At 48.8% G+C, this 24611-nt stretch overlaps 1 protein-coding gene across 4 annotated transcripts in view; it reads right to left on the bottom strand.

Moving 5' to 3' along the window:
• The window catches only part of MARCHF7 (membrane associated ring-CH-type finger 7), a 398067-nt gene that overhangs the window by 99812 nt on the left and 273644 nt on the right, over positions 1 to 24611 (bottom strand). The gene's annotated exons all lie outside the window — the stretch shown is intronic.

The following is a 24611-nucleotide window of genomic DNA, read 5'->3' on the forward strand; positions in this document are numbered from 1 at the left end:
GCCCCAGCAGGTCTTTCTACAACATTGTCAATCTCTGCCTAAAAGAGCAACAATATTTTGATGAATGAAGAAAAACCTAAAAAACTTTAAGTCCACACAGACTTTGTAGTACAAAGGTAGCTAACAGTTTCGCAATAAAATGCAATAGAGGTCGAAGACAAAATCTGCTATTATTTCCACTAAATCTCCAATTTCAATCATACATGGGCAAAGAGGAAATAATGAAGGGTGTGCGGCCTCCACTCCAACTAGACTGCCCTTGGGATCATGGACTGGCTTCACTTTTAGCTCATGCATTTGTGAAGTAGTGTTGGTATGAAATGTACACCGGAAGTCTAAATAACCACGAACAGTTTGATGATTAAGCATAAATTTGACTTTAACACGCTAAACACATGGTCAGCAGCTGCCAAGTCTAGTTCAAGAGAAGGTAGAGTAGACCACTCAAGTGGGAGGAATATAAATAAAGAACTTGAGTAAAACATTGGCTAAAGTGCTTTCAGTGCATAAGGAGGGTGACCAAATCCTTCAATACAGTGCTAGACGAAGATATTGTATGTACCAAAGGTTTGATTCAATAGTTTGATCTTCTTGCTGAATACCAAATTTAAAACATTTTCTAAAATAGTTCCAGAAACATCCAACAGCTGTGTCACCAGCCATTCACTATTTCATAGAAGACCTTAAGTTACTCATTTGGTTAAACCAGCTACTACAAAGACACCAAACTATAAAGTTTCTCAAATACTTCCAGCAAGGTTTTAAGCTCTATTGTGAGCAGGCAGTATTGTGAAAGATGCAGAGACACCATAAAGGTCAATTTGATATTTAAGTACAGCCACCTAAACTTTCCACGAGTCAGTTCATTACTGACATATGTACCTTGGATGGATACATTTACGTGTATTCAATGTTATTTTTTGTCAACAGTTGGAGTATTGAGACAGACCTCCAACTTTAGGTTCTTCATATGTACAGTTAGAGATCTAGCATTTGTCCCAAAAAAATATAGCCTGGTTTAAGTAGTGCCACAGGTTTATATATTGTATTGACGAGGCATTCAAAGCGCTTTTTCGGCGAGTTAAAAGTTCATGCTCTGCCTTGGAGTGACACAGCAAATTAGGTGAAGTAATGGAGGGAAAAAGATTTAGATAGCACCTGCAAATGTTTGCTAGAAGTCCAATAAGGTGTCACAGCCAAGGAAATTAGTATATTTTGACAAGGGAGGATTGAAATAGTGGTGTGAATGAGCACTGCGCTGACACTGACAATAGGGGGTGTGAATGTTACAGCATGCCCCCTTGCCCGCACCATGACAACGAATGTTTTAGTCATATGTACTACTTGATCACAAGTATATGATTATCTCCCTATTACAGTTTTGCCCTTTTTGTCTTTCCTCTCTAGGTTGGATCTAGGAACGCCTAGTGGAAGTTCCTTTAGGCGCTCTGATGCCAATTAACCTGAATATAGATACTATAGGAATACTGAGTGTCGTCGTCTCAGATTCCTATTTTTACTCCCGTTTTTCACTTTCAGCACGGTCCTGATGAAGCGCCACAGGATCCACTAGGGACCCATGTAAGGCGCAAAACATGTCGCCCTAACATTTTCACTATCAATTACACTCACTAACAAGAGAACAGGAAAATACTCACCCCTCTGATACAATTTTTCTAGATGCCTTCCTTGACATCCATTTTAACCTTACCACTCGGACCCTTGAATAAAGGCACACACACACACTCAACTGTGGGGTTACTCCAAAAAGAACGCCAACAAAGACTCCTCTCGCAGGGCCTGTGGGGGACTGCAGCACCACCCCCACGAGGAGCAACGCCCAATGATGAAGCACGATACCCGCATGGGTGTGGGAGAGCGCTTTTACCAAAAGGAGAAATTCCCACCTCCACAATATTTCTTTCCAACCTTTTTTGTGAAGTAAGTTTCACTCACTAACACCCGCATTGGCCAGCTTCTCCTTTTCTTTAGGAAGTTACCCTTGAGTGATTATCAGGATCAAAAAGGAGCCTCGAACATACCCACAGAGGTGAAGGCTACCATAAGGTTCGCTTACTGTCGAAAGGCATTTTTACAATTAGATGTAGGTGTTGCATAATATTTTAAAATATAGATTCTTCATGGCGCAGGGTAGGCAGTAGTCTTGTCTGGTGGCTTAGTAGACTAATGCGTCCACTGTAGGTGCCCGTGTTTGACCTCATGGTCACAAGTTCAAATCCTGGCAGGTCCAACTCAGCCTTTCATACTTTTTAAGTCAATAAAGTGAGTACCATTGAGTTGGGTAACAAACATCAGTTATTCAGCGCCAAGAGCTCCTGTTGTGGTGAGCGTGCACTTTACAAATACACGTTATGTTTGGGTGCATTACAGTGGGAAGCAGAAGGTTCTCGTTCCGAACTCAATGTGGTGGAAAGAACGGGAGAATAAACAAATACATGCCAAGTTATCAAAAGGGATACAGGAGAAGGTTGAACGATGATGATAGCAGGGCTAAGGTGATAAAGAAGTAAAACTACTGTGATTACTTTTAAGGATTAAATTGGTTTATTATTAATTGTCGGAGCTCAAACCAGGGAACAGAAGCAAAATGCCTACAACCCAAAGGGCCGGCGTACCGTGAATCTGCTAACATCAAGGAGCGACAAGGTATAGCGCATTGTTCACAATTATACACAGCAAGTCGCCCACAACCCTTCCGGGCCGGCCGCATCTGCAAAATTTGGATAATAACACATACATATTGTCCATAGGCCTCATGCAATAGTCCGGGGGCCCCCAGGCGACGCCTGACGGCAGACGACCCGTTGAAACTACAAGCTCCCCATGGTGCTCCTAAATTAAACAAAGAACCAACATGAAACAGAACCCCTGCCCCTGACAACGTGGCGTGAGTCCGTGCCTCCCCTCCAGTCAATTCTGCAGCATCAGCCGCGCCAAGGACCCAAGCGCCCCCCCCCGCACCCTCCCATCCCCCTTTCCCCCCCCCCCCCCCGCACCCTCCCATCCCCCTTTCCCCCCCCCTCCACCACCCTTCGTTCCACGTCCATCTCCCTCCAACCCTCGGGGACCCCCGCAATCTGGAAGCGCTATTCTTTCTTCTGCTCCTCGGCGAGGCGCAGTAAGCGCAGGTAACGGAACAAGTAACCTCCCGAATTCAGAGACCAGCATTGCCAAGAAGGGTTTCCATAGCTCCCCATATTTAGAACCCTCTCCCGCCAACATCAATGAGAGTTTTTCCATACCCAGGACGTGCCATAACCGATGCAGCCACTCAGTGAAGGATGGAACGTTGTTAGTGCGCCAGTGAGTATAGTTTGTGTCGCAGAACCCAATGCTATGGCTATCAGTCTTCCCCTCCTAGAACAAAGCGGGTAGGTCAAGGGATTCGGCAGGCCCAGCAGTGTGTAGGCGGGAAAACGTGGTATCTCAGTGTTGAAGTGACTATCCACCTCATCAAGCACCTGCGCCCAAAACGGCCGAATATATTCACACTCACACAGTAAGTGCGTCAGTGTGCCTCCCTGTCCGCATCCTCTCCAACACGCCTCCCTCCGATGATCCATTGCATGGAGCCGCTCTGGGGTATAGTACCAGTAGGTTGCCACCTTCGTGAGCGTGTCGGTAAGGCCCATATGATACGCAGAGTGGCGGGCTCTGTGGTATATTCCTTCCCATTCTTTGTGGGTCAGAGTTCACTCCAGCTCTCTCCCACCGCGTTCTCCCCGCATTGAAGGTATGTGTATGCCGAGCCTGCAGCATTCCATACAAGTCGGAGATTAATTGTTTATCCGAGGTGCGCGTAAGAAGCCACCTCTCATACCGTGAGAAACTCCGATCAGCCAACGGGCGCACCCGTCTGTCCAGGGCCCAGTGCCGCACTTGCAGGTAACGGAGCCTCTCCGTCTCTTGCAGTCCATATTCCTGTGAGAATTGTGCGAAGGGATATGCACCTTCCCCGTCATACATGTGGTAGAGGAAGCGGCAACCAGACTGCTTCCACCGGCTAAACGCCTCCGAGTGCATCCCTGGGGTGAACTCCGGGTTGTCAAACAAGTGAGTAAGCGGGGAGGGGAACGTGGTGTAGTCATGCGTAATGCTCACTCGATCCCAGATCTCTAAAGGCACTCGGGTGATGTGTGAGGCGTACAGGTTAGGGGGCCTGTGTTGCCTACGTAGAAAGGGAATCTCCTGCAGGGGCCGGGCTGGAACTGCCTGATCTTGGAAAAGCCAGTGTTTCTCCGACTCCCAGCGACTCCACTCCACTAGGTAGCGCAGCTGTGTGGCTCGGAAGTATAGCTGAAGATCGGGAACCCCCAACCCCCCGCTCTCAGGAGGGAGAGTGGATAACAGCCTCTTCATGCGTGGTTTCCGCCCGTTCCAAATGAACTGGGCCAGCTCCGCTTGCGTCCGCCGGAGCCAACCGGCAGGCGGGTATAGGGGAATCGTGCGGAATATATAGAGGAGCTGCGGCAAGACAGTCATCTTGACCGCGGCGATTCTACCCAGCCAGGAAAGGGGGCAATACTTCCAGCGTCCCAGCTCCCGACGGATTTTCCGGCTCAAAGCTGCGTAGTTGAGGGCCACCACCTGCGGCAGCGTCGGGGCCAGCTGTATCCCCAAATAGGGGATAGACTCCTCCTCCCACTGGAAGGGAAGCATGGACCGCAGGTAATCCCTGGTGGGCCGAGTCAAAGAGAGGCTAAGAGCCTGCGATTTATCCATATTTACCTTAAACCCAGCCACCCCCGCGAAGGTGTCCAGGTCCGCCATGCAGGCCGGGAGAGACTCCCGTGGATTAGCGATAGAGAGCAGCACATCGTCCGCATACAGGCTGATGGTGTGTATGTAGCCCCCAAACTTGATGCCAGTGATGTTCGGGTTCTGTCGTATCGTCTGGGCTAAAGGTTCCATATAGGCGGCAAAAAGCAGCGGCGACAGCGGGCACCCCTGTTGCGTGCTCCGTTCTATCCGGAAGTTAGAGGACGTGTGCCCATTCACTCGGACCGCCGCAGAGGGGAATTTGTAACAGTTGAATATATGGGTGCAGAATCTCTCCCCCAGGCCCATTTTCAGCAGCACCTGCTCCAGGTATGGCCAATGGACCCGATCGAACGCTTTTTCTGCATCGATCGTGAGAAGCATGTATTCCCCCGTCGTCCTGGAGGCCTTCTCAATCAAATGTAGGACTCGCTTCGTATTGTCGGGGGCCTGACGCTCCGGGATAAACCCCACCTGATCCGGGTCTATGAGGCCCTGCATACAAGGCGCCAACCGGCTAGCCAAAATGCCCGTGTAGAGCTTGAGGTCTACATTCAATAAGGAAATGGGGCGATAGGCCCCGCATCTGGTCTTATCCATCCTCGATTTAGGGATGACCGTTACATGGGCCTCCAGTAGATCCGCCGGGATCGCACCCTCTGTCGCGAAGGAGTTAAATAGCTTGGTGAGCAAGGGGGCCAACTGGTTGCAGAATTGTTTGTAGAAGATCGCGGTGAAGCCGTCCGGCCCCGGGGCTTTCCCCAGCTTCAGCCGCGCTATAGCAGCGATCACTTCCTCCGAGCGAATGTCTCTGTCCAGTTGGTCCGCCTGGCCCCCAGACAGCGCTGGTAGGGTGACCGCGCTCAGATAGTCCGCCCCTTGATCAGCTGCCAGGGAGGAGCCCGCATAAAGGTCAGCATACTACGCCCGGAATGCCTCAGCTATGTCGCGATCATCCGTGAGCCTCGCGCCGTCCTCTCGGCATAGCTCCCGGACCCCCTGCCTGTTGCGTGCCTCCCGCAGCTTATGAGCCAATAGCCGCCCGCATCTGTCTCCCCCGGTATAGTACGCATGTTTGAGGCGTAGGGCGGCGTACTCCACTCTATCTTGATCTAGAGCCGCTAGTTGTTGTCGGGCGGCTTTAAGTTGGCGCCACACTCGGGGAGCCCCCGTCCTCTGGTGTATCTGTTCCAGCTCTTTGGTCGCCCGCGTGAGCTCCTCCCTTTTACGCCCCCGCTCCCTATTGTCAGCTGACAAAATAGCGATGAGTTCCCCCCGAAGGACGGCTTTCAGAGCCGCCCATTGGGTCGCTAAGGTTGTGTCGGCGTTGTGCTCGAGAAAGTCTTTGATAGCCCTACGTATCTGCACCCTGACCTCCTCTCGATGCAGCAAAGCATCTCGGAGACGCCACACTCTGTCCGGGCGCACCACCGGTGGTAGAGCCAGAACCAGGAGGAGCGGCGCATGATCAGAAAGGGAGGCCACCCCTATCTCCACCTCCGTGGCCAATGCCCGCACCAAGAAGTAATCAAGCCTGGCGTAGGTCTTGTGTGCGTGAGAGTAGTAGGAGTACTCACGAGCCCGGGGGTGAAAACTCCGCCACAGGTCGGACATCCCTAGGTCCCGTAGGCGGGCCACTCCCGCCGCCAAAAACGCCCCCGCCTGATGTGTCCGCTGGCAGGACCTGTCCTGCATATTATCAAAAACGAGATTCAAATCGCCCCCCAAAAGGACGTTACGGTCCCTGGTGGACAAAACTTCTGTGATTGCAGCCTGTAAGAAGCGCTCCTGACCCTCATTTGGGGAATAGATGGAGCCAATGGTGAAGGTCTGGGCCCCCAGAACAAACCTATAGGCCAAGAGCCGTCCCCTAATCTCCACCTCCTTCTGCAAAACCTCCCCACGAAACCGCTGGGCCACCAAGATCGCCACCCCCGCTGCCTTGGCAGGACCCGAGGAGAAAAGCTGTGTCGGGAACTTACGGGACCTGAGCCTATGACAGTCCAGCGCTAGGAGATGCGTCTCCTGCAGGAGACAGATGTCCACCCGTGTGTTCTCTAGACAGGACAGGACCGCCCTCCGCTTGACCGGATTGTTAAGCCCCCGGACATTAAGTGATAGTACCCTGAGTGTATGAGGGGCCATTTGCTTCAACTATAGAGCCTAGAAGGCCCTTGACCTGCTATTCCTTGCCCTACCAGGGAGCGCCCCAGGTGTGACCTACTCGCCCGCTCCTCAGCCTGCCAACAGCTGCGACCCCACCTAGTGATGGACGTGGAACCCCGGACCCCGCTGAGAAGAACAGCCCCCTTCCCCCCACCTCCTCCCCACACCCAAATTTCAACAAGTAAATGAAAAAAGAAGGAAAAAGGTCATGTAACAGTGTCCTCCATCTTCCCCAAAAATAGAAGGAAGTAGTGAGGCATAAAGTGTCCCAATGGAGAGGCCTCTCTCCCGCCGACAGCCCAGCCAGCGAGCCAAGCACCGCAGCATTCCGCTCAAGTGGGTGAGGGGGCACGCAGTCCCGCAGAGACAGTCTCCAACGCCGCCTGCTGGCCTCTGAGGATCTCCGCCGCCGGGGGCTTCTTGGCGCGCCTGCCACGTCCCTGTCGGCCCCACCCCGGCCGCTCGGGCCGCGCGTCCGCCAAGCCACCCTCGTCTCCGCTGTCCTCCGCCGGCAGCTCGATCTCCAGTAGCTGCGCCGCCTCTTTCAGGGAGCGCAGCTGGTATAGGGTGTTTCCAATGCGAAACACCAGGCGAAAAGGGTGTCCCCAACTGTATGGGATGTTGCGCTGCCGTAGATGTGCCGTGATCGGCCGGAACCTCCTGCGTTTGTGGAGCGTGAGCGCCGAGAGGTCCTGATAGAGGACCGGGGCATGGTCCCTAAAAGTCACGGGGTGTTTCTGACGTGCTTTCCGGAGTATCTCTTCCTTGGTGCGATAGTCCTGTATGCACACCAGAATGTCCGAGGGAGCAGCGGCCTCCGACCTGGGAGGACCCATACGATGTGCCCGGTCGATACGCAGGTCCGCATCCAATGGACGGTCCAGGATGTGGTTAAAGAGCGCCGTCGTGAAGCCGAATAAATCTTTCGTGTCCGCCGTGGGCTTTACTCCTCGAACTCGAATATTGTGGCGTCGGGAACGATTCTCAAGGTCTTCCATGTGGGACTGGAGGTCCACTTGCTGTTCGTGGACCCGAATAAGTTCCTGTTGCAGCGCCGCCAGCTCTGTGTCCCGCCTGTCGCCCTTCTCCTCCAGCACCGCGACCCTCTCTCCAATGCTGTCCACGTCTCTACGGACCTCTTTGAGCTCAGCTGTGAATTCCTTTTGCAGGTTTTGTATATGCGTTCGCAGGGCCGAGAACATGGATTCCAGGAAGGATTTAGTAATCTGATCCGCACCCTCCTGCTGTGTCGCTTAGTGGCTGGACGCCGCCGCCATGGCTCTCGGCGCGGAACCTGCCGGGGTTTGGGCAAACAGATCTTTCAACGTCTTATCCTTCCGCTGCTTCGGGGGCACCATTACTGGTCTCCACCTTCCCGTCGTCGTCTCGTGCCCGGGAGGGCCCAGCCCCGCCGCCCGGGGTCCGCCGCCGCTCCCCTCCGCCTGCCAGCAATCCACCCCGATGGAACGGGGCCGACGTCAAACTCCGCTCTGGCACGCTGCGCCCTCGGTGCCACCTCACGTGTCCTCCGGCTCCAGGCAACCTGCTCGAGCCGCCCACTCGACCACTGTCCCCTGCCGGCTGGCCTGTCCCACAGGCTGCCCCTGTCAGGCCTCCACCTCACCACCGCCTGCCCGTAGGTCCGCGGCTCAGGCCTCCCGCACACTCGCTGGGCCTCTTCCGGCCCTCACCGGCGTCAACCTGCTCCACAGAGCTGTCCCCGGGCGAAGAAGCGGCCCCGCCGGCCACCGGGCCCCCGCCTATGCCTGCTCCCTCCAGCCGCTTCTCGGGGCACCCCGGCCTCCTCACCTCGCCAAGCCGCCAGCTGAAGTCACTCCCCGCAGTCCGCCGCCGCCGCAGGGTCCACAGCCTCCGTGAAGGCAGAAAGCTCCCAGGCCTCGCTGGTCCCGAATGCGTATCTAGGCGGCCATCTTAGGCGAAGCTCTCGTCATCTGGGCACCCCGGGCAGGCCGCTCTGCAGCTCCGATGGCTCGGGTCGGCCCGCTCCCCACCATCTCTTCCAGTTCCTCTCAAGGGCCACTGCTCACCCGATCATCGCGCCGCTCCCGCGGCTCCGCCGGGTGCTCCTCTCTGCCGAATGCTCCCCTGGGTCTCCGCACCTCCTCCACACCAGCAGGTCACAGGGCGGACGGCCCCGCACTCCTCCGCACACCTCCCGGACACATGCAGGGGTAAATCTCAGCTTGCTTGCCGGCCTCCAACCCTCCTCCGGACAGCGCTGCCGGTCGGGTCTCCCGCACTCCCCCTGGCAATGGCGCCGCACTGCCTCCCGGCTGGATCGCCCAGGCTCGCCTTTCACCTGCGTGCGGGGCCAGGGACTTGCATCCGAACGGAAATGCCGCCCCCAGAGCTGACGAAGCGGCGACCGGCCCCCACCACCCTCGATACTCTGGCTACAGCCGGTCGCCGGTGCTTTTGCTGGACGGCCGGCAGGAGAGACCGGGAAACGCGTCCGCTCAAGCCGCCATCTTGGCCACGCCCCACTGTGATGACTTTTAAACAATATTTAGCCATTTTAAAAGTTGACACTTCGAACAAATTTCATAGAAAACAGTCAATGATTCCCTATGGAAGAAAATTCAAGTTGCAGGTACAGTATGTTTGTTACTTTTGTAATCCAGTACTGGGTACCTAGACTCAGTACTGGGACCTTTATCCAAAACAGGTAAGTAATTACGTTTTCAGATATTATACGATTTTTAAAGAATTGCAGAAATTGACACTTAGAAGAAATTTCACCGAAAAACAGTCAATGATTTCCTATGGGAGAAAATTGGGTTACTGGTAAGTACAGTTGTAAGTATTTTTCAGAGTCAGTGCTGGGCACCAAGATCCAGCACTGGGAGCTCACCTAAGAGCAGGTGAGTATTTTCGTTTGTTACTCGGCTGATTTTTGGTGAATATTTTAAGATTTGAAAAGTCCACACTTAGAAGAAATTTCAGGAAAAAGCCAGTCAATATTACCCTATGAAGAAAATAGAGTTATTGGTTTAAAGTACTCGACTGGCAGAGTTGAGGTTCTGGGCATAGAATCAGGGGTCCCCCAGGGTCAGGTAGGTACAGTTGGTTCACCCTCAGCGACTCTGGGGCGGCCGGGTGCAGTGAGAGTTAGGCCCAATGTTATCCTATGAGGGATAGGGGGGACTTGGTTGGTGGCTGCTGACTAGCAAGCCACGCAGATGTGGGAGCTGGGCTCCTGGTCACTTACTCAGGGCAAGTGGGGAAATAGGTAGGTGTAGAGGTTGCACTGCCAGGGCCACTCGGGCGGCTGGGTGCAGAGTGCTTTTGAGCCCTCGGGCGCTCAATTGATTTCAATGGGAAATCTCCGGTTTAGAAAAAGACTGCAAGCTCGGGGACGAGGATTCTTCAGGTGCCACCACCACTTCGAGAGGTAAGTTGGGTAGTTGGAGGATAGGCAGGTACCCCGGGATTGGGCACAGGGGGCCGTGGGGCGCCGCGTGCAGGGGTGCCTTTTGGTGTCAGGAAATCTTACCCTCTATTGATTGCGGTAGGGGGGGGGGCACCTTGTTCTGAGGCTGCAGGCTTCTTCAGGAGTGTCGAGGGAGGTCCTTGGGTGCCGGACTCGGGGTCACAGTCGCCGTGGGGTCGTCCGTGGTCTTTATTCACTCCGGCACTGGCCAGGCTTGGCTGGTGCAGAGTGTGCTGGGTTCGCGGTTCCGGGCTGTTGCCAGGGATTAGAGGTAGGTTTTGAGTAGAGCCTCTACTCATGGGAGTCCCAGGGGCTTAGAGCCAAAAGGTAGCCAGGTCCTCCGGCGTTTGTGAGGTTGCTGGCCACAAGAGATGCCGGGTTGGAGCAGGTTCGAGGGTCGACAGGCCGGTAGGGCTGGGGCCAAAGCAGTCTTCCTTTTCTTAGCAGCTGCAGGGCAGGTCTTCTTTCTTCTTGCTCTTCTTCGGATTTTGGAATCTGGGGAAGGAAGGTTCAGGGTGCCCCTAAATACTAGATTTAGGGGCGTCACAGGTAGGTGAAGGGCAGGGACCAATGGGTCCCTGTCCTGGGGTGGGTACACCCCCTATCCTGCCTCTCCTGTGGGAGGGGGGCAGTAGCCTAGTCCTGATAGGGTAGGGCTTCCCATCTTCAAGATGGCGAGAGCCCGGAGATGTGCTTCACCTCGCCTCCCCCACCTGAGGGGTGGGGTTGGCAGGCTGGCACATCCCCTGTCCTTATTTGGGATTTCCGGCCAAGCTTCCCGCCAGAGTGTGAGGTTGCAGTGGGAGGCGGCATGCCTTTGAAGCTTCCCCCCTGCCCATCCTGGGGGAGGAGATTTAGCACCTCGCCCAGGATGTGCATTGTTGAAGGCCCAGGAAAGCTGGGGCTCTCCCACCCAGGGGTCCAGCAACATGTCTGCTCTGAGGCTGCCTAGGCTGCCACACAGCAGACGGGTATTGTAGGTTAGGTTTAAGGGGGCATCTCTAAGATGCCCTCTGGGGTGCTTGGTACCTTAAATCCCACACTGGCATCAGTGTGGGTTTAATGTGCTGAGAAGTTTCATACCAAACTTCTCAGTCTTCAGTGTTGCCATTATGGTGCTGTGGAGTTCGTGTTTGACGAGCTCTCAGCACCATGTACTTCTTAAATGACAGCACTGCACTTAGTGCCCAGGAATGGACCTGGGTACTGTAGGGGCACAGGGCTCCTGCTCCTGTGCCCACACCATTGGCATAAGACACCCAGCTAGAGGGGTGGCTGATATATGCCATGGCAGTGTAGGTGATGGGCATGGCACACAGGGATGTGTGCCATGTCGACTTTGTTTTGTCTTGCACCCAGACACCCAGCCTGCAAAGGCAGTGTGTGTGTGTTAGGGTACAGGGCCTCTAAGGGTGGCACAATGAGTGCTGCAGCCCTTAGGACCTTCCCTGGTCACAAGGCCCTGGGTACCTAGGGTATCATTTACCAGGGGCTGACATGTGGCCAGGGTTTGCCAATTTGGGTTTTTGTGTGTTTTAGGGAAGGAACATAGGCTCTGGGCACCTGATTGGCAGGAGTCCAGGGCACACTCAAAGTACATTCAGCAATTCAGCAAAAAGTGGGGGCATACCATGCAAGAAAGATGGCACTTTCTCACACCTTCATAATAGGGGAAGATTAAAGTTGGAGCCTGAAGATAGACGTTTCGAAGTAAATGGTCAGATAATGGGTGAACGTTCCTCAGGATTCAAAGCAAGCAACTACTGTGTTTGCATCAAGAGGCATATGAATCTCTGCTAGTCCTTGGAACCTGTTTTGCAACCCTGCTCCTCACCGGACTCCCAATGTGAACAGATTTTGCAAATGCTGTATTAGGTATGAAATCTTCAGAAACACAGCCAGGAACAATGCCTCCAAAGAATTCCACTTTATACAATACTTTAGGGTATGTATGCCAATATTCTGCCTCTGTGCCATTCAAGTCATGCCCACACATACCTACTGACACCAGCAGGTTTAATGAAACTGAAGTATTTGCACCAAAAGAATACCCCCAAATGCAGATATATACAGTGCAAGAGTTAACATGGAATTATCAAGTTTTGCATACTAGCTCCAAAGACTGTGGAAATATCTTACCCAGTAGTGAAATTAAACTAGTTCTACTATTTCCATTGATCCCCAGAAACCCTTGCAACAGTTTTTGCACCAAAATAATCTTTGAAGCACTTCAGCGTAAAAGTGACTGGAATTGAACTGGACTACCCTTGAGTCACTACAAACAACAAATACAGAAGATTTTTTTGGACCACATATGGCATTTGCGTTTTCCCTGACCTATTCTCTGCAAATGCAAGCAAAACCCAAGCAAACGCATACAATAATATTATGTCTATGTAGTTTACTAAAACATCTAGCCATTTCCTTTCTGAATGAAGGTCAGATTTGAAAAGCTGTACTTTCAACCTCCAAGTCGCTGATGTACATTTTAGTCAAAGAAATAAGATGTAAATTAACATGTTCCCCATTTTTCCTCAAGCCTAAAAATTCTACAAACCAACTACTTGCTACAAAATGGAAGATTAAAATATTAACAACCTAGCCAATTGATTGTGCATCCAAAACTAAGATTGTGCCCAACAGCTTAGGACCACCCAGAGAAACCTGCACGTACTAGTACCACTGGTGCTCTAGTATTACCACCTTCTCTAGATATAAATTGTAATCCATTGTCGTCAAGCTTAACACAACAGACATGAAGACTACCACAAGATTTTTCAAGGCCAGAGGCTACCATTATGCATTGTCTTTTAATGCCACACGGCAGCAGCAAGTATGTTACATCAAACAATCTAGAATGGAACATTAGCAGCACATAACCAGTCCATGTATAGAACCATCTTCCTCTTTTGAATGCTGCTGTTCAGCAAGATAAGTAGCATTTTGCTCTTCTTAGTTATTGTGTGTGTTCATTTAACTCATTTTTTATCATACTATTCAACTTATTTCAATCATACTAACATACTATTCAATTGAGTGTTTATGATTAGTTTATGTATTTGCACTTTGCTTTTTGGTTTCCAATTTATAGAAACACTCCAACTAATGTTTTTTTTTGATTTACCAGTTTGTTCCGTGCGAATGATCGCGCTATTGTAGTTTGCCCCAGAGACCGCATTGGTGTTTTTTACCCCGTTTAAGGCCATGGCTAAGGCCGCCTTGAAAGCAGCATGTCGAGCCCTGTTCCACTGCCAAGAGGCTGCGGGTTACACGCTGCCGCTGGGTGCCCTGCTGAAAACCACAAGCCCATTCTGGGCCGCTTGGCGTTGCATTTTCGGCAAGTGCTCGAGCACTTGCCCACAGAGGATTCCCCACAGACTTGAGCTCCCGTAGAAGGGATGCTCAATGGCGACGTCTCATCACAAGACTGCAGCAATTTTGGTTTGGGCTACAGCCCTTTTGTTCTAGTTTCCACTAAGTTGCAGCTGGAGACACCAACGTGTCATGTAAGTTTTGACAGTGTCTCAGCTGATTGCCGGTAAGTCCAAGTCTCCTCAGCCCCTATTTTAACCGTGTTTGAGTGTTACGGATACCTCACCTGCATTGCTATGTTGAGGCATTTTTGGGGAAGATATTTAATATTAGTGGTTATTGCTTGAGGCAAATTTATACCCAACATACTCCCCTATTGCCTACTAGCAAACATTTGAGGACCATATTTTTGCGCACTAGGTCTCAACAGGAAATAGACTCTCCTGTTTTTCTAGATGGCAGGATTTTTTTTTTTTTTTAAATGAATACATGAGATGCATAACTGCGTACATGAAACACCTACCCGAGTGTAGAGCCAAAAAAGGTCTAACCGAAAAACGATGAAGGAGGTGTTCCATCTCTGAGCGGGGACTCATACCACGAATAGGGCGGTTAAAAAGACAGGGGGGGGGGGGGGGGGGAATGAAATCAAGCACTTTGAAAATGGGTCTTTACCCTCAAAATTATTGGGAGGTCAAAGCACCTCAAAAAAGAGTGGTGTCCTAGGCGGCACAAAAGAGTTGTCTGGATTTGACACGACCGTGGCTTGAAGTGACCCTACCAGCACGCAACTCTTAGAGACTCGGGAAGTTGAGTTTTCCGACCAACATTATGAGGGAGAGGTCTATGACGAATAGGTGTTTGATCTTGATCATGGAGATATGGATTGGGATGACCTCTTCAATGATTATTTGGTCTCTTCTTCTAAAGTCATTAAAAACCCTCTGGGAGAAGAGATGTTCTCTCCCCACAACATTAAGAAGCCCAGGAGGGCTGAGTGGTGGCTCCTTGAGCATGTGGGCAACTCGCAATAGTGTGTTCTGCCTGAACTGACACCGTCACGCTACAGGAGTAGCTTCAACCACCTATTCAGTGCCCTGGGAGCCGCTGGGACGCCGGAATCAGCTGTGCAACAGCAGAGGAGGGAGAGGCGCAGGCCCCGGGACTGCGAGGACCAGCATCCAACTGCTCCAGCTGGTCCTCTTCCCGCGTGAGCCGCGCCCCCTCACACCGCCACGCCCCCACAATTTACCATCCTTCAAAGAGCGCGCTCCGGACCGCGTAACGCGGGACGCGCGCGGGACGCAGCCCGGGGCGAAGACCGGGCAAAGAGCGGGCCGTTTGAGGCCGTTCGAGAACGTGAGAGCCCGGCCCGGCCCATCCTCCAAATCCTTGTTATCGAGAGCATCACATTGCAGGTACTTACTACTTCCGTGTCTTGCTTCTGCTAATTCTATAGCTGTCTCAGAAAACATCCCTTGTTCCTATCCCGGCAAAAATGAATACGAGATCCAGCAAGCATAAAAAATCAAAAAAAAACGGTATAGGAGAGAAATTGCTAGGCCCAATGGATGACTTTCTCGCAAAAGCCAATACATTCATAGACCAAAGTTTAAGTTTAATTGAGGGGAGGGTCTCAACAGAACTTGCAATGGCGCGCCGATCCTCAATGGGTCTATTGGCAAATGTGAGATCTCCGGTCATACAGCCTCGGATACCTCAAAGGGATACAGCTCCAAACAGACCTAGCCTCCCTAACACTGTAGACCTATCAGCTTCTCAACTCAGTATATCCCTTGCAGAAAGTGATCTAGAAAAAACCCCAAACATTTTTCTCGATCCAACCCCCGAAGAAGTAAGGCAAAAGAGAGGGAGGAGGGAGGGGGCTATAAAGAAAAGAACCGTTAGGAAAAACTTAAACCAAACTGAAAAAACCAAGCCAACCGATCATCCAACTTTGGTCGGAGATACAGATTCTCTCGAATTGCCCCATGATTCTGTCTCCTTAAATAAAAACGTGATAGAAATTCACCAGCCACCACATGCCCTCCGAGATATTACTACGCCAGATTCCCTAACCCCACCCCATCAAGGCAAAGAAAGACTTATCGAAACTAACTAAAGAAATAGCTTCCCTCTTAAATTCCTATATTCGTCCATTAGAAAGCAGACTGACCAACATCGAGAGTCAATTAATAAAGATCTCTGGCTCTATCAAATCTATATCCTCTCAAGCCCTTCCAAAACCAGCTTTAAATCCCACGACTGCTCCTCCGACACTTAATCAACCTGCAACTCTATCCCTTCCACACCCCAAAAAACAACCTTCACTAATACCCCCAATAGTACCAAACATCCGTAATCCACAAAACCCAATTCCCAAACCCTTGAATATTCCCACACAAAATAATCCCCAGGTTTTGTCATCGCCAAAAACGCCAAGCATTAGTATATCTGCCCCCAAAAATCTAGCTACAACAAATACGCAGCCATTAAAAATCAAAGGACCCCTGAAAGGGACCACTGAACAAAGACCCAACCTAAACATGCCACCTGAGGCGTGTCCATATGTGGTAGTCATGACAGGGGTCCCGGAGATTACAGGTGAGGGGACCGAACCAAACTGGTCATTGAAAAACAAGGTCCAGTATTGGTTGAATACAAATCGTCCGGTTCCCCCACCTTGGAAAGCAAGAATAGTTTCAGTCACTAGGACCTCGTGGGTGGGCCACAGAAAAAAAACTATTCGGGGAGACTGTGTCGTAATTTCATTTGAGGACCCCACAATAGCTGAGTACATCTGCTCCTGGGAACATAGTAACACCACAGGGGTGATCACTATAAGATCGTTGTCTTACTTTTACCCAAAAAGACCTAGTAATAATAACATCTTACACGACACCGATAATATCTGGCGGAAACCCATTCCACAGCCCTGGGAATTAGAGTTCATCGGTCCAAATCTACCGCTACGACATTATGACCCTCTCAACTCCTGGTGGCCTGTAAATCAGAATCTCCAGCAAAGAGAAGCCCCATGGCAGACTATGGGCCCACAAAATAGACCCAGAAATTGGGAGCAGTGGGAGAGACCGCCCCACCAATTACATGGACTTAACTATAGAGATACCATCAAGGGGCAAAACTGGTTAGGCATTCCGACCACGAATCGCTTCAGCGGTCTGGAAATGGTCGATTGACTAACGACTAATTCCTCGGAGTCCTCACAAATAACCCCGGCACCATCTATCCCTATTATAGCGGCTGCACAAACAGAAGCTATCGTTCCAGATTGTACCTCTTCACAGCTTTCTGTGATCTTTTGGAATGTGGCGGGTCTCCGAAACAAAATAGAGGACGGCTCTGCAGCAGATTTTTTGAAGGAGACACAAATCATCTGCTTACAAGAAACCTGGTCAACTACACCTATACATTTCGAGGGATACAAAACATTTACATCGCCTGCCCTCCCTAGTACTTAAGGTAGACCTAAAGGGGGATTGGCCATTTATCTAGCAAACACAATCTCTGACCTGAAGATTTCCAAGATAGACCTTCTTTCAAACTTTCAGCTCCTTACGCTCAAAATAGGGAAAAAGCTCTCCGTAATACTAATTAACATCTACAATAATCTAACGGATGACAACTTTTTGATTGTTCTTTCCCAAATACAAGGAAAAATAAATGAACATAGGCATCCCAACCAAATCAATGAATATGCTAACATAATTTGGGGTGGTGATTTTAACCTACATCCCTGCACCAAAAACGATATTTGTGGAATAGTGGATGAATTTGAGAACCCTTTACCCCACTTTATTCACTCAAGCGTGGGATCAGCCATGAATAAATTATTTTCCGAACTGGATTTGCAAATTATAAATCCCATGCATCAATCAAACAACAAAATGGAACCTACCTACAGAGGAAGGGGCTACAACACCACCGTTGACTACATAATAGCAACTGAATGCCTCAAAGAACAAATTAACAACTTTAAAATCCTGGAAAACACCTTGAGCGATCATTCCGCTTTGAAAATACATTTTCAAACAAACCACCTAAGAACACATATGGTAAATATAGCAAAATCCTTAACACAGAACAGGATTGAATTGGGGAAAAAAAACGGATTTACCATAAAATGGGAAAAACTGGACCCCAATACCATTACAAAACAGTTAGTAGAATCCACTTACAACAACATCTTGATCTGCCTCGATCCACATGCAGGGATGCATGAAATCATCGAAAACTACAAGATAATAATAGAGCAAGTGAGAAAGCTACTAACCAAAACACCTAAACGAAACACCATAAGCTCTACAGGCTGGTTCAACCAAGATTGTACCAAGGCACATACCAAGCTGAAAAAAGCTCTCGGAAATCCACTCAGAGATATTACTAATATCCAATCTCTTCGACGGGAGTATAACATCGCCAGAAAAATCAGAAAAAAAGAATTGAAACAATCTTTGTGGAAGGCTTTGCACAAAAGTGCATTCCAGAAAAACAGCCAGGCATTCTGGAAAATAGTCAAATCCCCTCTGTTAATGGAAAACAATGGCCCAAAAATAGATGTGGCCATTGAAGAGGATGTGTGGGTAAATCATTTTTCAAAAATCTTCAAACTGACATCTACGAGCAAAGAACACCATTCCATTATCAACCCAGTTGTATATCCAATCTTAATGGAGGTAGAGCTCCAGGACATTGATACGGCCCTATCATTAAGTAAGAGTGGGAAAGCTCCAGGTCCCGATGGGGTCCCAGTAGATCTATTTAAACATCTTCCAGATCTCTGGGTACCAATTCTCACCAGAGTTTGCCTTGCAACAATGAAACTTGGGCTGTTAGAGTCATGGTCATCCTCTATCATGGTCCCAATCTTTAAGAAGGGGGACCGACAAGACCCTAAGTGTTACAGACCAATTTCGCTCCTTGACTCTGTGGGCAAACTGGTTGGCAGAGTCCTTCTCGAAAAGCTACAGCAATGGGTAGAAGACAAAAACATTCTATCAGACTTACAGTTCGGGTTCAGGGAGGGCTTTGGAACCGTCGAACAAGCCCTAAATCTAAGCCTGTTAATTTCAAAATATACCCATGCAAAACCTGGTTCCATCTATATGGTTTATGTGGACCTGTCCTCCGCATTCGACTGCGTCTCGCATGCAAGGCTCTGGTCACTGTTGAGAGAAATGGGGGTAGATCCCCCGCTTTTGGACTTTCTGAGAGAGCTATACAGTGAAGCCACGGCGAGAGTGAGGTATGGGACACAAGGAGAACTGACATCGCCCTTTAGGGTAGAGCGGGGTGTGAGACAAGGCTGCGTTCTTGCCCCCTTCCTCTTCTCTCTGTACACCAACGGCCTAGAAAAATCTATGCTGAGAGGAGGGAGAGACCTTCCAAGAGCAAAAGGTCGCCCGATCCCCGCTCTGCTCTACGCGGACGATGCAGTTATCCTAGCACGTACCCCCATTGAACTGCAGAAATCTCTATCAAAATATGCAGACTTCATGGGTGCCCTGGACCTCCATATAAATGTTAAAAAAACTTTTGTTATGGTAGTTGGCGGGTCAAGAAAAACAACAAAGCCCATCTTCTTAAAGGAACAAAGAATCGAAAAGACCTCACAGTACCCTTACCTAGGCATTATGATCGACGACGCCCTGAATTGGAAAGCGGCAGTTGAGGCCAGGAGACATCTTTTTAAACGAGCAATTATGGCATTGATGAAATTCTCCAACAACCTGGGCAAAAGACCATCGGTAGAATTGTTACAGATCTATGTTGCAAAATGTCAAGCCACTGCTCTATATGGCGCAGGGCTCTGGGGACATGTACCCACCGGCCCCGTCCAAAAAGAGGAGAACATCTTCATGAGGTTCCTTTTATCAACTCCAAGAGGCACTTCCATCTATGCCTCACACATAGAACTTGGAATCCCATATATCGAAGACTTAATAAAAATCCAACCTATTTTGCTCTGGAGGCGAGTATGGGTATCAGGAAAAAATAGTCTGACTAAAACCATCTTACGCGACACTATGGATCTGGACCATGCTCACAAAATAGCCTGGCTCTCCTACGTAAGAGACTTTTTCTGCGATTTGGGCCTAGAAAAATACTATCAAATGCCGGAAAAAGTGAAGGAAATATCCAAAAGGGAATTGAAACTAGCTGCTTTGAGTCACCTGGAATCCCTTAGACTGACAACAGTGATTGCGAAAAAATCAGCCACTCATGCAATAATGACACAGCAGTCTCTGAAGATCCAGCTATATTTGACCATGGAGCTTACAACTTATGAAAAGATGCTCCTAACAAGGTTCAGAATGAATCTTTTTTTCAGACTAGTTACATTCCCGGAGAAAAACAACTGGAAAACCCAGATGGAACCATGTCCATGTGACGATCTTTCACAACAGTCTAATCTGCATACACTACTGTTTTGCAAATTCTTTCATTCCCATCGAAAAATTTGGTTATTTCCTTTATTAAAGAAATGGGGCTATAGACAATGTCGTCCTGCTATGCTGGCTCTTCAAACTTTGGACTCTGAATGTACAGTGTATCATGTATTGAATTTTTTAAAGTGTATTATGAGGCACAGAAAAAACTTGTAAAATAGTGAAATCATTTTTTACCTAACTTTTTACATGTTCTTTTTTTTTAACTGTTTTTCCAAACATATTTTTCTTAACAAATTTTATTGCGAACACTTGTTTGTCATGATATCTTTTATGGTTTTATAATGTCAAAAACCGAATAAAGATTATTATTATTATTATTATTATTATAACTTACTCAAAAGGTGGATCAGAAACCCCTAGAGAAGGAAATGTGCAATGTCCACAAGGCTGAATGTCTAACACCTGACCTTGTTCCTCCACTCATCACTTTTCTTTTCAAAATGGACAGAGAAAGGGACTAGAGATCCCTTAAACTTTGTCAGGATCGCCTCCGAGACATAGTTTGACCTCTTGCCAGAACAGACATGTCTGAAGAAGCTTACATTAAAGAACTTCCCACAGATCTAGATCTTTGGGGCTGGCACCAGCGCGCCATGATTCTCCTAGGGAATGCCGATGCCGGCTTGAAGGTGGAGAGACGCAAAGCCATGCTTTTAAAAATTTGTCCCAAACTAGCAGATTTAACAGAAAATAAGACGCAAGAGAGTCCCAAGGGGCTACTCTTTGGAGAAAAAGATACATACTTTGAGCAAATATGTAGCTACATTTACTGGGCCCAAACCCACATGAGTAGAGTTTTCAGCCCAGGTGTGTTTGGTCGGGCCGGTATGGGACTCTTTAACTGGGGCTCCCAAAAGGTCCCAATTTAATAACTTCAAAGAGGCTACCAAGGTGGAGCGGCTCTCACTTTCGATCCCCAAAGAGGGCTACAGCAACGGGCTAGAGGATGTAGACCTTGTGGCCAAGGTCCCTCCAGTATTCAGGGAGAGTACAATATCTCCGTTTTCTTCTTCACATTGAAGAGTTGGGTTACAACAAACTTTTCCCATGTTTGGGAGACTATCACTCAAGATCCTTTGGCCCTACAAACAGTTCAGTGTTTCAGAACAGATTTCTTAGAAACACCCTTTCAATATGCCATTCCAAGACACCGATCCTGAATGTTGATAAAAAAAAAAAAAACTGTAGATGAAGAGGTAAATCTATGATAGGAAAAGGGGCAATTGTATAACTATAGCGTGAAAAGAGGGTTCATAAGTGCCCTTTTCCTAGTGGAGAAAACAGAATGGTTGGAGACCGGTTAGGAAACTAAGGGACTTAACCCAGTCTTGGTGTGCAGGCACTTCAAGATGGAAGGGATTTGCGGTTGAAGGACAACTGGTTAGTAAAGTTGGATCTCAAGGATGCCTACTTCACAATTCCCATGGCCAAGGAGCATCAACCATACCTTCAATTCTTTTTGCGGTGTCTCCTTTCCAAATACTTTTACTCCCCTTCGGCCTTTCCTAACCACGTTGGTGTTTCACCAAGATGAGTGTAGTAGCTTCCTACCTCAGAGAGAGGGGCGTCCAAATGATGTTTATCTAGACGACATCCGAATTATGTCCCAGTTGAGGTCACATGTTTTAAAAGACTTGGATCAGGTCATGCTCCTTTTGGAAAGTTTAGGTTTTATAGTAAAGAAGGAAAAGTCCATTCTTACGCCGACTCGCTCTCACTAGAATTCCTAGGCTTGGCCATAGATACGATGAATATAGTTCGACTCGTCCATCGAAAGATAGCTAAGATTCAGGGGGAGATCAAATATGTCCTTAAAAAAATACTTATACTGAGGGAACTAGCAAGACTTGGGTCTCTTATTTAGGAAATATTTCCAGGCCCTTTTCATTATCGTGCTCTGCAGAGGATTAAAGCGAGAGCTCTTCGACGAGGTTTATGGGACAGAGACAAGATATCTTAGTATTACAAGGCAAGGATAGAACTTGCTTGGTGGTTAGAGAACTAGAACACCTAGAATGGCTGCGCAATATTTAGCTTTTCCCCAGATTTCATTTTGTAGTCTGATGCGAGTCCAACTGGTGTGGGGGGAGGAGGGGGGGGGGGGACGGGGACATTTGGGTGTACAGGAAACTGGTGGACTGTGGTCAAACAGAGGTTGCATCACACTTTTTAGTATTGACAGAAGGTCTTTATGCTCTGAGTTTCAGGTATTGCTTACAAGGCAGAGCAGTTCTATTGAAAATGGACAATGTTTCTGCAGTGTAAATCGTTTGGGAGGTACAAAATCGCAAGATCTGGATGACATAGCCAAGAAGTTGTGGGCTTTTTTTGTTTAGACCATAAAAATCAGCTTGATGACAGTTTTGCTTGGGAAGGAAAATGTTTGAGGACTGGAATTCAAGATTTTTGAGAAACTACAGCGATTGCAAATTAAACATGGAGTGCTTCTGGAGAATAATCCAAGCTGGGGTCTACTGGAAATAGATTTATTTGCTGCCATTTCTGGGAGCTTTAGCAGTGAGCGCTTTTCGTCACAGCTGGAAAAGGAGCGAATGCATACACGGTCACTGTTTGCAAGGATACAGAGGGTCCTTCTTAAAATGAGGAAAGAGATGCCAACTTGTTCTGGTAACTCAATTTTAAACCTCAGACATGGTTCCCCGATGACCTAGGAACTAGCTTGCGGCATTCCATTTTTTCTTCCTGCTTCAGGTCTACTGAAGGACATAGCTGGAGAGAAACATCCTCTGGCTCAGACACCGACTTGTTGCATGGAAAGTGTCAGGCGATCTTCAGAGACGTCAGGCCTTAAGGGAAGAGCGCCTCCAAGAATCTTGGGTGACTAATAAAGGTAGAGGGATTTGGAGATCCTGGGTACGTTGGTGCATGCAAAGAAACTTGGATCCCGTGGAGGCCCCTGTAGTTGATATTGTTAATTTCCTTGTAGAACAGTTAAATAAGGGTTGAAGTTACAGGACTATTAACTACTACAGAGCCACAAGTCATTGTTTGATTAATAGCAGGAGCAATAGAAAAAACGTGAGTGTATGTCGAGTACTTAAGAGCATTAGGTTAAGAAGACCGCATAGCCCAAGATATTAGACCCTGTGCGACATTAAATTGGTTTTCTGCTTGGCCAGGTAGTAGGTATTTGGAAACAAAGATGTAATATGAAGTTTGCTTCACTACTTTGTATGATCTCGTCAGAGTTTTGGATGTTTAGACATTAGAGGTAACAGACTTTACATTCCCTCTGAAATTACTAAAAGAACTAAGACAGTCTGGTCCCTTCTTTTATCCTAGATATAGCTCATGCAAGAAATTGTGTGTAGTGTATTGCATGGGAGAATAGGATTCCCGAATGGATGAATTTCGACCTGAAGGTGTAAAGAACAAGTTACTTACCTTCGGTAACGCTTTTTCTGGTGGATACAGTATCTGCCTGTGGATTTCTCACCTTGTGAATATCGCCTGCAACATTCGGAAACTTTTGTAGCAGTCCACGCCGATGAGGTCGAAGACGACGTCACAGAAACACAGCTCTGCTCGCGACTCCGCTGACGTCACCGGCTCCATAAGAAGACCTAGTCGGTGTGATGACGTCAGTTCCGCCCTTTTTTCCGTGCCTTCGAGGCACACGGATGGACTCACAGCAATATATACACAGTATACACAGTATATAATATACAAAGCAACACACAGTGTGGAGAATAAATAGGAAGGCAAAAGAAATAACAATGCCTTGGACAGTAACAAATACATTTTGAAACATCATCATTAGAATTATAGGTATACAAGGGTGGACAACAGGGAGGCAGGTGGGTCAGGGAGGAATCCACAGGCAGATACTGTATCCACCAGAAAAAGCGTTACCGAAGGTAAGTAACTTGTTCTTCTGATGGATACATCTGCCAGTGGATTCCTCACCTTGTGAAAAGATTCCCACAGCAGTCCCACTCCCGGAGGAGGGTGTCCACACTTCTATACCAGAAAGTTCTGAAGGACGGAAAGAGCAAAATGTCCTCCCCCCCTCACCTCAGAATCCAAGCAGTAATGCTTTGCGAAAGTGTGAAGGGAGGCCCAAGTTGCCGCCCTACAAATGTCCTCCACAGGAACGCCCCTAGACAAAGCAGACGTGGAAGACTTCGCTCTAGTAGAATGAGCCCTTAAACCCTCTGGAGGTTCCTTACCGGCCAAAGAGTAGCATATCTTGATGCAGAAGACAATCCATCTGGAAAGGGTGCGCTTGTGCACCACTCTGCCTTTCCTGCAGCCAACAAAGCCCACAAAGAGCTGGTCGTCCACTCGAAAGTCCTTTGTCCTATCAAGGTAGAAGCTCACCGCCCTCTTCGGGTCCAGACGGTGAAGCCGCTGCTCCTCCTTGGAAGGGTGAGGGGGAGGATAGAAGGTAGGAAGGGTAATGGATTACC

This window comes from Triturus cristatus, chromosome 3_1 (genome assembly GCF_964204655.1).
Source record: "Triturus cristatus chromosome 3_1, aTriCri1.1, whole genome shotgun sequence".
NCBI lineage: Eukaryota > Metazoa > Chordata > Amphibia > Caudata > Salamandridae > Triturus > Triturus cristatus.